The sequence below is a fragment of the Lactuca saligna genome, chromosome 9, assembly GCF_052625555.1.
Source record: "Lactuca saligna cultivar CGN05327 chromosome 9, ASM5262555v1, whole genome shotgun sequence".
Lineage (NCBI taxonomy): Eukaryota > Viridiplantae > Streptophyta > Magnoliopsida > Asterales > Asteraceae > Lactuca > Lactuca saligna.
The window spans coordinates 84,449,868-84,464,484 of record NC_136425.1 but is presented as its reverse complement, the minus strand read 5'-3'; positions in this window follow the sequence as shown (position 1 = coordinate 84,464,484).

Below are 14,617 nucleotides of genomic sequence, written 5' to 3'. Positions count from 1 at the left end.
TCACGGTCAATCTCAAACATACATCTCGCAGGGGAGTGCTCTCCGCCCTGCGGCTCAACGCGTCGGCTACCACATTAGCCTTGCCCGGGTGGTACAAGATCTCACAATCATAGTCCTTGACCACATCTAACCATCTCCTCTGCCGCATATTTAGGTTAGGCTGATCCATCAAGTACTTCAAACTCTTATGGTCCGTGTAAATCGTACATCGAACCCCATACAAGTAGTGCCGCCAAATCTTGAGGGCAAACACCACTGCCCCCAATTCCAAATCATGAGTGGGGTACCTCGTCTCGTGAGGCTTCAACTGCCTTGATGCATAAGCTATCACATGACCCTTCTGCATCAATACCGCTCCCAATCCTAGGATCGACGCATCACAGAATACCACAAAACCTTCCATGCCTTCCGGAAGGGCTAATACTGGAGCTTCATACAACCTTTGGCGAAGCGTCTCAAAGGAGGTCTGCTGCTCGGGACCCCATGCAAATGTCACCCCCTTCCGGGTCAATCTGGTGAGTGGAACCGCAATCTTGGAGAAATCCTTAATAAATCTCCGATAATACCCTGCCAACCCGAGAAAACTCCGTATCTCAGAAGGTGACCTCGGCACCTCCCACCTCATCACTGCGTCAACCTTGGCCGGATCGACCAATATCCCCTTCTGTTTAACGAGATGTCCCAGAAATTGGACCTCCCGTAACCAGAAATCGCACTTGGAGAACTTTGCGTAAAGCTTCTCCGCTCTCAAAACCCCAAGCACCTCCCTCAGATGCTCCTCGTGCTGCTCACTAGATCTCGAATATACCAGAATATCATCAATGAAAACAATCACCGACCGATCCAACATCGGCCGACATACCCTGTTCATGAGGTCCATGAACACAGCCGGGGCATTAGTGAGCCCGAAAGGCATCACCACAAACTCATAATGCCCATAACGTGTCCTGAATGCTGTCTTCTGGACGTCCTCGTCCCGCACTCTCACCTGATGATAGCCCGACCTCAGATCAATCTTGGAGAACCAAGATGCTCCCTGTAGCTGATCGAATAAATCGTCGATCCTCGGCAGCGGGTAACGGTTCTTGACCGTCAGCTTATTCAATTCCCGGTAATCAATACACATGCGATGCGAGCCATCCTTCTTCTTCACAAACAAGATGGGTGCTCCCCATGGCGAGCTACTCGGCCGAATAAACCCCTTCCCCAGCAACTCCTGAAGTTGCGAGGATAACTCCTGCATCTCTGGAGGCGCAAGGCGATATGGCACCTTAGCAATAGGTGCGACCCCCGGAACCAAATCGATGCCAAACTCCACTTGCCTCGCGGGAGGCACTCCTGGTAACTCTTCGGGAAATACATCAGGAAACTCCTGCACCACCGGAACTTCCTCTACAGAGCTTGGTCTCTCGGAGATCACTCGCGTATCCATCACATACGCTACATAACCCTTACAGCCCCACTGTAAACACTGCCTCGCCCTAGCAGCCGAACAAAAGGCTGATCCAGAACGTGTACCCTCGCCGTACACTGAAAGAACTCCCCCACTAGGATCTCGTATAGTTACCAGCTGTCGCTCGCAATCGATAACCGCACCGAATCGGCTCAACCAATCCATGCCCACTATAACACAAACATCACCCATCGCAATCGGAATCAGGTCGATCGGAAACTCGACCCCGAATATCTCCAATACACATCCCCGGAAGACCTCCGTAGCACAAATCACCCTGTCGGCGGCTATGGAAACCCGCAGAGGCCGACTCAATACTCCATGACTAACACTGATATGCTGACTAAATGCCAGGGATACAAAAGATCGACTCGCACCCGAGTCAAATAACACTAAAGCAGGTACAGAATTCACAAGGAAGGTACCTAAGCATAGCATGATATAAGCATAATATCCCAACACCATAAACAATAATGAAAAGGAAACATACCAGCCACAACGTCGGGCGCGGCGCGGACCTCTTCCGCAGTCAGCTGGAAGGCTCTCCCCCGAGCCCTCGGTGCCTCGGCCTTCACGGGCCGACTCTCTGCAGCAGTAGCTCTGATGGCGGCGGGAGCAGACCCCTGAGATGCTCCGCGCAGCAGCGGACACTCCGCCTTCCGGTGTCCAGTCTGGTTGCAGTGGAAGCACACTGCAAATCCCTTGGGGCAGTCCTTAGCCATGTGCCCCTCCTTGCCACATTTGTAGCAAGACCCTGCCCGACAGGCGCCATCGTGACCCTTGCCGCACTTCCACAAGTGCGGCCCTTCTGACTCCCAGGTCTGGGATCAGCGGGCTTGGCCCGCTTGGCTGCCGGCTGGGACTGTGCCGGTCGCCGATCCCTCCCCATAGACTCCGCCTCCTCCCTGGCCTGAGTCTCAAGCTCAATCTCCCTCTTCCGAGCATTTGCCTGAAGCTCGGCAAATGTCCGGTACGAGGAGTTCGCAGCGAACTCCCGAATATCCCGCCTCAAAATGTTCAGATAACGGCTCATACGTGCCTGCTCGGTGGACACGTGCTTTGGGCAAAACATCGCCCTCTCCTGGAACATCCTCGTAATCGCTGTAACCGACTCGGTACCCTGCTTGAGGGTCAGAAACTCCTGCGCCAGACGTTCCCTCTCCACCTGAGGAACATACTCATCCCGGAACATGGAAGTGAACCTCTCCCAGGTCACTGCCGAAAGCTCAGTCGGTGTGAAATGCGTAGACACAAACTTCCACCAGTCCTTCGCTCCCAAGCGAAGCTGGTTCAATGCGAACCGAACCTTCAAATGCTCAGGGGACGAGCAAGTGAAGAAGCATCCCTCCATATCAGATATCCACCTCATAGCTGCCACCGGGTCCTGCGTACCATCAAACTCTGGCGGCTTGGTGTTGCTGAACTCCCTGAACAACGTCGCATCACCTCCCTGGGGTCTCGCCGCAGCAATCGCTGCGGTAGCTGCTGCGACCGCAGCCTCGGAAAGAGCGGCATAGCACTCGTCAAATGTCTCAATCAAAGCGGTCTTAATAGACCCGAACATCTCCGGTATCTCGGCTCTGATGACCGCAGCCACCTCCTCATGAATGATCTGCCGAATGTCCTCATCACTAGACCCGGCATCCTCCGGCATGTGTCGTGTCCTTACCATGATCAACCTCTGAAACACAACATGCGATAATTAGAGTTTACTCGAATACTCTTACATTCAACAATCCACCCCTCCTTGATTCTTGGCATCCCCAGATTCTTATTTGAATTGTGTACCGCTCCGGTGCTTTTAGTAGTACGGGCCCAATACTACTGTCCACACCGTCTCAGTACACACTCCAAATCGTCCTCTTCGGATCCCAGTCCCCAAGTACTCTATTATACTTAAATCTCTCTGAACAGATCTCACACAAACCCTAGCTGCTACCTAACTACTCTCAGCGTCTCATAGCAGCTCACCATTCCCTAAGCTAAGGCATCACAAAACAGGCCGCTCTAGCCCTATCAGCAATACCTAGCCTATTCTAGCATGCATACACATCACCATAATAGTTACTACACAACAAAAGATATTTTGGGAATTCACCGTTCGGGCGCTGACTGATCGTACACACGTCTCTTCCTGGAAACCCTTTACTCTTAGAAAATTTTGGTTTTTTTTTTTTTTTTTTTTTTTTTATTTTGAAAATATCTCTTCATTTCCTCAGTTTGAGTTCAAATACCCCCGAAGGTGTACCCGAATCCCTCAAACCAAGGCTCTGATACCAATTTGTAACACTCAATTTTTCAAACAAAATTTTTGATTTTATAAAAACATAGTTCCATCAATATTCATAAAAACAACCCCTTTTAAATTGTTCAACAATACATTGCAAAATCCCAAGATCAAAATGTCAAGCTCCTAACGTGTGTGTACGGATCAAGCCGGCGCCTTCCCACGGTCGTCACTAGTACCTGAAACAATAACATCAACACTGTAAGCACAAGGCTTAGTGAGTTTCCCAAAATACTACATGTAACACATATTAGCCACTCGAGGCTATAACTCTGTGGGTCCGTGCACCCAACTCTGTGAACCCTCAGGTTCTAACTCTGTGAACCTTCCGGTTCTAGCTCTGTAAACATGCACAGCATCAAACACATAAAAGTAATGCAGTACAACACATAACATACATCGCATACAAATATTCTATCACATAACTCTGGTTACCTACTCAAGGTAAAGTATAGTGAGAAGACTCACCTCGTGTGTCTCGGTAAACCGTAACCCTGAAATTGCTAAACACTCGATCTGCCGAGCTGAAGTCTCCCCTATAGCACAATATATCTCTAATTAACACTTTCCCAACTAGGGTTAACCATACCATAACAGGACAATCTAGGTCAACGCTGGTCAACGATCAACTTGACCGGACTCGGCGAGTGCACTATAGCGACTCGGCGAGTCTGAGCGAAATCACCAATTTCCCTGAAACTCTCTCTTGACACGTCGAGCATCCCTTCCCAACTCGACGAGCTCCACCTGGCACGAGTTGTGGGGCCACCACGACTCAACTCGCCGAGTCTCCAGAACGACTCGGCGAGTCCGGTTTGACTCGGTCCACCTGTCCATCCTGACTCCCCCTTGACCCACTGGGTTCACTCATCCCAACTCGGCGAGGCCACTCGCTGAGTGGTCGTGTAACATTCAAGCTACTCGCCGAGTCTGTTCTTCGGACTCGGCGAGTCCATGCCATGCACTAACTCAATCTTGCTCTAAAGGCCAGATCCAGTCCACTAATCCATAGATCCAGTCCCCCCATGCTTACTTAGCACGTAAAGTCCCAGTCTTGATGCATGAATAACCTCTACATGATCACAAATGATGATTTTGACTCTATTACTTCAACACAAGGCCAAGGACTCCATTTTTACCCATAAAGCTTGATGAGTGAGGCCCCCTGGACCTCTATGGATCCAGATCCATGGTCTCAACTCAAAGAGGGAACAAAAAGGGCACCAAATCACCCCATAAATGATCATATTTAACCCTAACTTGCATCAAGTTCACCAAACAGGAAATGGTCCGAAATATTACCTCTAAAGTGATGATCCAAGCTCCAAATCCACGAAATGGCAACCTCCTTTGCCTCCTTTTGCCTAGAGCCTCCTTCTTCTTGCTAAACAACACTCACAAGGTCAAGATTTGCTCTCAATCCTTCACCAAACGCTCAAGAACTCTAGGGACACACTCTGGGGGTTGGATGAGCGCAAATGACGGCCATAAGGCCCCTTAAATAGGCCACAAACCCGGGGATTTAGGGTTTCTTAACACAGCGCAGACTCGCCGAGTCCATGCCCTGGACTCGCCGAGTCCAAGCGCGCACCTTCACTCAAACCCGCGTCCCTACTCGGCGAGTCTGAGCCCTGACTCGCCGAGTCCCTCTTACAAAACAACACAATTAAACTTACATTATACCTGGTAAAAATCCGGATGTTACAAGAACACCAAGAAAGTATTTCGTGTTTCTCATGTGGATGATGAAGACAAGGTTATATATGCTTCTGCAATGCTCATTCGAGAAGCCTTAGTCTGGTGGGAAGCAACATATGAAGCTCTCGATGGATGTGACCAGGAGAACTTATCCTGGGAGTTGTTCAATACTCGTGTTCTAGAGAAGGATTGTCCTCTAGATATGAGGAGAAGATTGGAAAAGGTATTCCTCGAGCTTAAACAAGGAGGAATGACTGTGAATGAGTATGAAACTCAGTTTAATCAAAGATCAAGATTTGCTACAAAGTATATTCCAACTGAAGACAAGAAAATTTAGTTATTCATGGAGGGACTACGACATGAAATCCATGATTTCGTTGTCAACCGGAATGTTTTGTCATTCGATAAAGTTGTTGAGTATGCTCGAAGGTGTGAGCATGACTTAGAAATATGTGGTGCCACTCTTACTATTCCAAAGCATCCACGTACTAAAAGAACTACTCCTGCTTCCACTATTCCACCAGCTCAATCTATTCGAACTGATCCTAGAAAGCAAGCACAATCTCAGAGTGCTTTTCGTGGCTGTGGTAGGTCACAATATTTTTCTATTCAATCGCCTTCTTATCGGGTTTGTGGAAGGAATCATCCAGGTCAATGCAAAATAGATAAGGAAATCATTGTCTGTTATGGGTGTGGAGAAACAGGTCATATAAAGCCAACTTACCCAAGGAAGGATGTAACTCTTTATGCATGTGGTATTACTGGCCATAAGAAGTGTTTTTGCCCTACTCTTACCAGCCAAGTGACGGGAAGTCAAGCATCTATTCAACAACCAGTGAGAAGTCAAGTCCCTGTCTAACAACCGAAGAGTACTCCAGCTAAAAAGGAGGAGGTGCCAAAAGCTAAGGGTCGTGCATTCCAGATTACCGCAGAAGAAGCACGTGAGGAACCGAATGCGTGACGGGTACATTTTTTGTCAACTCTAGACCTGCTCACATCTTATTTGATTCTGGTGCCTCAGATTCTTTCGTATCTTATGAATTTGCGTATTCTATTCAAACTGTTTCCTATGCACTCGCGCAACCATTTCACGTAGATACTGCAGGAAATATATCATTACTTGCTGATAAAATCTATAGGGATTGTGTCATAGAAATTGAAGGCTATAATTTTCTTGCTAACCAAATCCTTATCTCCTTGCCTAATTTGGATATTATTCTCGGCATGGATTGGTTGTCAAAGAACCATGTAGAACTCTTGTGTGATGAAAAGATGGTACGCATTCCTATTGAAGGGAAAGATCCTATTCATGTCTACGATGAACAAAGGATCTTAAAAATAATCTCTTTCTTCAAAGCTCGTAAATTCATATCGAAAGGTTGTCCTATCTATCTGGCCTATACAGTTGACATCTCAAGAAAGGAGAATAAAATTGTAAATGATATTCCCATTGTTAACGAATATCCCGCTGTTTTCCCCGATGATCTGCCTGGACTTCCTCCGGACAGACAAGTAGACTTCCGAATTGACCTTGTGCCCGGTGCTGCTCCGATTGCAAAGACTCCTTATCATCTTGCACCAGCCGAGATGAAAGAAATGATGATCCAACTGCAGAATTACTTGACAAAGGCTTTATTCGACCGAGTACCTCTCCCTGGGGTATTCCAGTATTGTTTGTCAAGAAGAAGGATGGATCGATGCGAATGTGCATTGATTATCGTGAGCTGAATAAGGTGACTATCAAGAACAAGTACCTACTACCTCGCGTCGACGAATTATTCGATCAACTTCAGGGTGTTAGCTATTTCTCAAAGATTGATTTGAGATCTGGCTATCATTAGTTGAAAGTATAAGAGCAAGATGTACCGAAGACTGCTTTCCGTACTCGTTATGGGCATTTCGAATTCCTTGTCATGCCATTCGGTTTGACAAATGCCCCTACCGTATTCATGGATATGATGAATTGAGTGTGCCGCCCAATGCTCGATAACTCTTTCATCGTATGCATTGAAGATATTCTAATCTATTCCAAGTCTGAAGCTGATCATGCCGTTCATATTTGTGAAATCTTAGAACTTCTTCGAAAGGAGAAACTTTATGCTAAATTCTCGAAATGTAAATTTTGGCTTCGTCAAGTTTAATTTCTCGGCCATATTATTTCTAGTAACGGTGTATCTGTAGAACCCATCAAAATCGAAGCCATTCAAAATTGGGAAGTACCCCGTAATGCTTCTGAAATCCAAAGTTTCTTAGGTCTCACGGAATATTACCGGAGATTCATTAAAGACTTTTCTTGTATAGCCGTACCTCTCACAAGTCTTACACGGAAGGAAGTGAAGTTCGAATGGAGTGAAGCTTAAGAAAAAGCTTTCTCAACTCTAAATGATCTTTTGACTCATGCTCCCATCTTATCACTCACAGAAGGTGATGATGATTTCTCCGTGTATAGCGATGCTTCAAGATTGGGACTCGGTTGTGTGTTAATGCAGCGTGGTAAAGTGATAGCCTACGCCTCAAGACAACTGAAGGATTATGAAAAAGAATTATCCCACCCAGGATCTTGAACTCGCTACAGTAGTATATGCCCTAAAACTTTGGAGACATTACCTTTTTGGTATGAAATGCCAATTATTTACCGACCACAAAAGTCTCAAGTATATATTCAGTTAGCAAACTCTGAATATGAGACAACAACGATCCATGGAGCTGATCAAGGACTATGATTGTGAAATCCTGTACCATCCTGGAAAGGCTAATGTGGTTGCAGATGCACTTAGCAGGAAAGTTTATCGTAATAGTATGTGTTATACTATTACTCACACTACGGTGAAGTTCACAATTCTAGATGAACTAGAGAAGTGGCAAGTTGAAGCCTTAAAGCCAACAAATGTGAAGAAGGAAGGAATGGTACATTATGCTGATGTTTTACTTGATGATCCACGAGGATTAAAAGTATTTAAGAATCGGCTATGGATTTCAAAGATTGGTTGATTAAGATAGAAGATTTTAGATGAAGCTCATAAGTCCAAGCTATCAATACATCCTGGTAGAAGTAAAATGTACTATGATCTAAGAGCTGATTATTGGTGGCCTGGATTAAAGAGAGACATTGGAAGATATGTACAGGAATGCTTAGTATGCTTACAAGTCAAAACAGAGCACCAAAAGCCTTATGGAACCCCAGAAAGTCTTAGTGTTCCTGTATGGAAGTGGGAAGAGCTGTCCATGGATTTTATTACCAAATTTCCAAAGACTGCTAGATAGCATTATAGCATTTGGTTAATCGTCGACCACTTGACTCAGAGTGCAGATTTTCTCGCCATGCGTGAAACGGCTCCAATGGAGAAATACGCACAAGTATACTTGGATGAAATTGTTGCAAGACATGGGGTGCCACTAAAGATCATTTCCGATCGTGATACTCGCTTCACTTCTCACTTTTGGGCAAGTATGCAACGTGAATTGGGATCTCGATTTGCTCTCAGCACCGCTTATCATCCCCAGACAGATGGCCAGACGGAGAGAACAATCCAAACAGTAGAAGATATGCTTCGTGCATGTGTTTTGGAGTTCGGTGGTAACTGGGATAAATACTTACCGCTTGTCGAATTTTTGTATAACAACAGTTACTACACTTCAATCAAAATGCCACCATATGAAGCATTATATGGTCGCAAATGTCGTACGTCGTTCTGTTGGCGCGATGTAGGACAGAAGATCCTTGGAGGCCCTAAAATGATTCAAGACACCACCAAAAAATTCAAATCGTACGAGAAAGAATGAAAGCGGCCCAGGATCGACAGAAATCCTATACAGAAAAGAGAAGACGACCTATAGAATTCCAAGTGGGTGATTTCGTGATGCTGAAGGTATCCCCATGGAAAGACCTTATGCGATTTGGGAAGAAAGGAGAGTTGAGTCCTAGATTTGTTTGTCCTTTCAAAATCATCCAGAGAATTGGAAAGCAAGCATACCGCTTACAATTTCCTGAAGATTTGGTAGGTGTTCATGATGTGTTTCATGTAAGTTATCTGCGCAAATGCTTGAGCATCTACGATGAGACAGTTCCATTATCCGAGGTGAAATTGGATAATAAGTTAAGATATGTTGAAGAGCCTGAAGAAATCGTGAATGAAAGAACAACTAAGCTACGCAATAAAGAAGTAAAATATGTGCTTATCAAGTGGAAACACCATCGTGGCCCAAACTATACTTGAGAGAATAAGAATGAGATAAAAGCAAAACATCCCAATTTATTTTAATCAATGTAATTTCGGGGACGAATCCTCAAAAGGAGGAGGTATTTGTAACATACACATTTTGAAATCATGTTTCGTAATGAATATAATTGTGAAATACTATGTTAAATTGAGTGTTGAGTTCTAACAAATGGTTTTTACTAGAAATGAAGTAAAACTATGATTAGAATCACTCAGAAAATATTGGAAGTCTTATAAGATTCCAATTAAAAGCCAAATAGTGAAATTTAGCGAAAATATAAAATTTTAAATAAGTAAAACTTTATTATTTGATGTTGTAGAGAATCTCGTTAGAAACCCGTAGGCGAAAACCTCGTCGAAATCCGAGTTATAATGAAGAAGTTATGACCAACCGAAGATCCGCGACAAAACTGGCACGGCACCGAATGATGTAAAAAGTGAGTTTTTGATAAACTAATTTTTAGCCTTACTAATCTAAATGAAAGTCGTAGTATTCGTTAAACCGAGAAATTCGATAAAAAGAACGCCAAAATCTGACTTCGTATGAGGAAGTTATGATTTTTCGAAGTTTCAACTTAGCAGTGGACAGCTAAAAACTCGAATTTTAGATCGAGCGATATTTGACCGATACATCCTAAACCAGAATCTAAGGTCTCATTATTTGTAGTACAACGGTAAAAAAGTCTGACGAAAACGGATGTCGGATGAAGAAGTTATGAATTTTTAACGGAATTTCCTGTCCCGGTCTGTTTAAAATAATAATATTAAAAATAAAGTCAAAGTTAGTAGACGAAGTCTAAACGAAAGTTGTAGATCGTAATTTTAGCTATGCGTGCATATAAAGAACGTCAAAAACGGAGCTCGTATGCGAAAATTATGGATTTTAGAAGTTTTGGGTTCAATTTCCGAGAATTTCGCATGGCTGATGTTCGGCCACGTCACCCTCGTCCGGATCTCGCCCCATGTCCGAAGCAGCTTAGTCATCTGAGCAGCTGGCAATGCGTGTCACAAACCTCTCGCACTGATGGCTCGACCAATCCGAGACTGTCGCTTGCTTCACTCCGCTCCTACTGCGTGCCTCGTTGTTGCGCCACCTGCCCTTCGCTGCTGATGCCACCGAGTAGCCTCGTCATTCTCCTCAGGACCGAGCCTCGTAGGCGCGACGTGGACGCCTCCCAGCTACAAAATCCGGACCCTCGCCCCTATAAATAGGAGGGTGCGAACCCTCCCGGCTAAAATTTGAAAATTTCCAGTTTTCACCCCTAAATCCATATTTTCACTATTTTGACTTTTCCCGAAGCCCCGATATGAATTTTTGCACCGGAAACACGTCCCAAGACCCTTGAGAAGCCTAAAAATTTTATCTTTTCAGTTTTGAAGCCCTACCTTCGCAGATCCCGGTTTTCAATTAAGCTCCCGGTTTTCAACATACAAAGACATATTTAAAGCCGAAGTGCTATCCAAATTACTATTTTAACCCACGGTTAACTTAAGGTGAGTTCAATATATAGGAACAATTGTATGTTATGTGTTGTATGTGCTATGTGCTTTTTCAGTGTTATTATTCTGAGTTATTTTCCCGTGTGATTTTATTCGCTATGTTTATAGCAATTCTAATACCTTTGACCATGTGATAAGTGAAAGGACTTAGATTCACATTGTTACTGGTACGTAGCCTCTGGCCATGTAGAGCATGTCTTCGTAAGAGAATGACTTCTATTCTATGGCATTGGAAAATGGTTAGACAGGACTATAAGCCTGAAATCTAACAAGATGTTAATCAGAAATTGCATGTCTTTTATGCCATTTGGGCCAAAGCTTTATTGATGTACATCAAGAATTGAAAAGTATATCTTTGAATAAAATCTTTGATTGATATGAATGCTTGTCACATGATCTCACATACATCTTGTTGTTCCTCTTTGCTTTTGCCACATTGAAGTGTATATATATATATATATATATATATATATATATATATATATATATATATATATATATATATATATATATATATATATATGGCATAACGTTATATTGTATCTATTATTGAACTCACTAAGCGTCATCGTTTACCCTATCAATGTTTAACAATTGCAGGTGATAAGTAACTAGTATGTTCACATACAGTTGAAAGATTTAGAATAGTTTGTAATAGTACATTTGTACTACAGTTTATGTTTGTATAAATTTCAATATCCTGGGTAATTATGTAATATATATAACACTTTGTAATAGACGGTTTGTATCCAATAGTTTGTAATTCCCTTTTATCAATGTAAAATATTGCTTTTATGAATATGCAAATAGCATGTTTTCGAGTAATGATATTGTGAAGTATAAAAGTTTGGGTCTTTCAAAAATACGAAAGTTGGGGTCTTTTGATCATGTGAGATCATGTGACAAGCGTTCATATCAATCAAAGATTTTATTTGAGGTCTTTCAAAAATACGAGATCATGTGAGATCATACATCAAGTTGGATTTTGTTGCTCGGTTGGAGTTGGATTCTTTTGATCGGTTGTATGAGACACAGATGAGCCCTCCCCCTCAAATACTACGATGTTATTTGCAGGTTTATTTGAGGGTTGATCATCAGCTTGGATTGAAGGATCCTTTGCCATGTCGTTCGCAGCTTCTTCGATGATCTTTTTCAAATGGTTGACTTTTTTGTCTGTTGTATTCGCCTCTGAGTGTATAGCTTTTTCAACCTCATGTATTTTTCAAACTAATTTGAAATAGGAACCGATACTTTTCCTGATTCAGGAAATATTTCACCCTTGGCACTTTCTTTTGCTTGAGCTTTCGTTATGTAGCAGTCATCAAAGGTTACGTAATAGGTTTCCTCAGTACGTCTGGAGTGTTTATTCAAAACCCTATAAGCCTTTTAAGTGAGTGAATATCCTAGAAAGATTCCCTCATCCGCTTTAACATCAAACTTGTTTCGGTTCTCTTTAGAGTTGAAAATGAAGCACCTGGAACCGAACACATGAAAGAGCTTGACATTGGGTTTTCGGTTGTTCAGAATCTCATATGGAGTGATTGAGAATTGCTTGTTAAGTAAGGATCTATTTTGAGTATAACAGGCAGTAGCAACATCATCAGCCCAGAAGTATAATGGGAGAGAAGCGAAGCTCAGCATGGTTATTGATGCTTCACATAATGAACGGTTCTGTCTTTCAACGATTCCATTTTGTTGTGGAGTATAGGGAGCAGAGAAGTTGTGAAATACTTCCTTGTCGGCCAGAAAGTCTTCAAACTCTTTATTCTTGAATTCAAGCACATTGTCGCTTCTGATGTTCCTTACCACTTTTCCTAGCTGCAGTTCAACTTGCTTGATGAACATCTTTAACATGGGAGTCCCTTCTTATTTCCGTTTAAGAAAGAATACCCAGGTGAAACGTGAAAAATCATCTACTATAATAAGAATGAACATACTGCCACTGATGCTTTCAATAGCTAAAGGTCCACATAAGTCAATATGTAGAAGTTCAAGGGCTTCAACGATCTTGGTATTGATACGTGATGGATGGCTCTTTCTGCTCTATTTACCCATTTCACATGATGCACACAGGTGTTCCTTATCAAAATTGAGAATCGGAAGTCCTCAAACATGATCACTAAGAACCAACTTATTGATATCTTTAAAGTTTAGGTGCGAGAGACGTTGGTGCCATAGCCAGCTTTCATCAGAATTTTCCTTAGATAGTAGGGAAATAGTTGGTTTTCCTTTAATTGGACTGAGGTTCAGAGGGTACATCTCTCTCTTTTGTTCAGATTTTAACAAGAATCTTTTGGATTGCTTTTCGACAATTTCTGATCCTTCATCATTGAATGAGACTTTCAGCCCAGCACCCACAACCAAATTGAGATACACTAATGAGATTGTGCTGCAATCCTTCCACATATGCTACTTTCTGAATTGTGAACTCTAAGTTGGTGATCATTCCATATCCTTTGATTGTTCCATAAGAGTTGTTGTCATACTTCACGCATCCACCATCCTTAAGGGACCGAAACTCCCTTAGCTCTTCCTTTCTCCCTATCATGTGACATGAGTAGCCACTATCTATGTACCATTCACCATCGAACTGCTCATCACTTATAACCTACAAATTTAAGCAGATTTAGGAACCCAAAGTCTCTTGGGCCTTGGTAAGTTTTCCATAGAAAAAGGAACAGCAACAGATATATCAACAAGATAGCTTCTTTTTATGAGTATGTTTTCATCTTTTCTTTTGATTGTGTACACTTTTTTTATCTTGTTTAAATTGCAATGAACTACACGGTGTTATGACGGTTAGAGTCCTCCTTGGATCCCTGGGCTTAACTTTCTTTTTATTATGATTGACATCTGCCTTAGAATCAAGTTTTCCTTTCCCTTTAACATCCTTAATTGAGTAAGGTTTATGTTGGGAAGAACGGAGACTTGACCTTTGGTTCTCAGTTTTGGTGTTGGGACCGAACCAAGAAGTTTGGTTCTGAACTCTATTATTGAAACCGAAATCGGATGTTCGGTTCTATCCTTTGGATTCGGATTAGAGACTGGATGTTTGGTTTTGAGATTTTGAATAGTAAGAACTGGGACTAAAATTTTTATTTCTTTTCATCTCTGGTTTGTCATTTTCTATCACAATTTCTTCTTTCTTTGAGGGAACATAGTTAGGGTTTTGAGATTGCCAAAACCTTTTTTGCTCTTCAAATTCTTCATGTACCTCTAATTTCTTTGGCATTTCTGTTCAGCTAACTACTTCTGAGATTTATGAATGTTGAATATTGATTTCTGCTTCTCCTTTTGAGCTTTGGTTGAATTGGAAGATATATTTGAAGTCTTATTTGATTCATCCGGTTTCTTTCCTGGTTCTTCCAATTATCTCTTTGGTTCCACTTGTGCTTGGTTTGTCAAAGCTTGAGGGTTTGTTTATTGGTTCAGCAACATATCTTACCTTTACCCTCCATG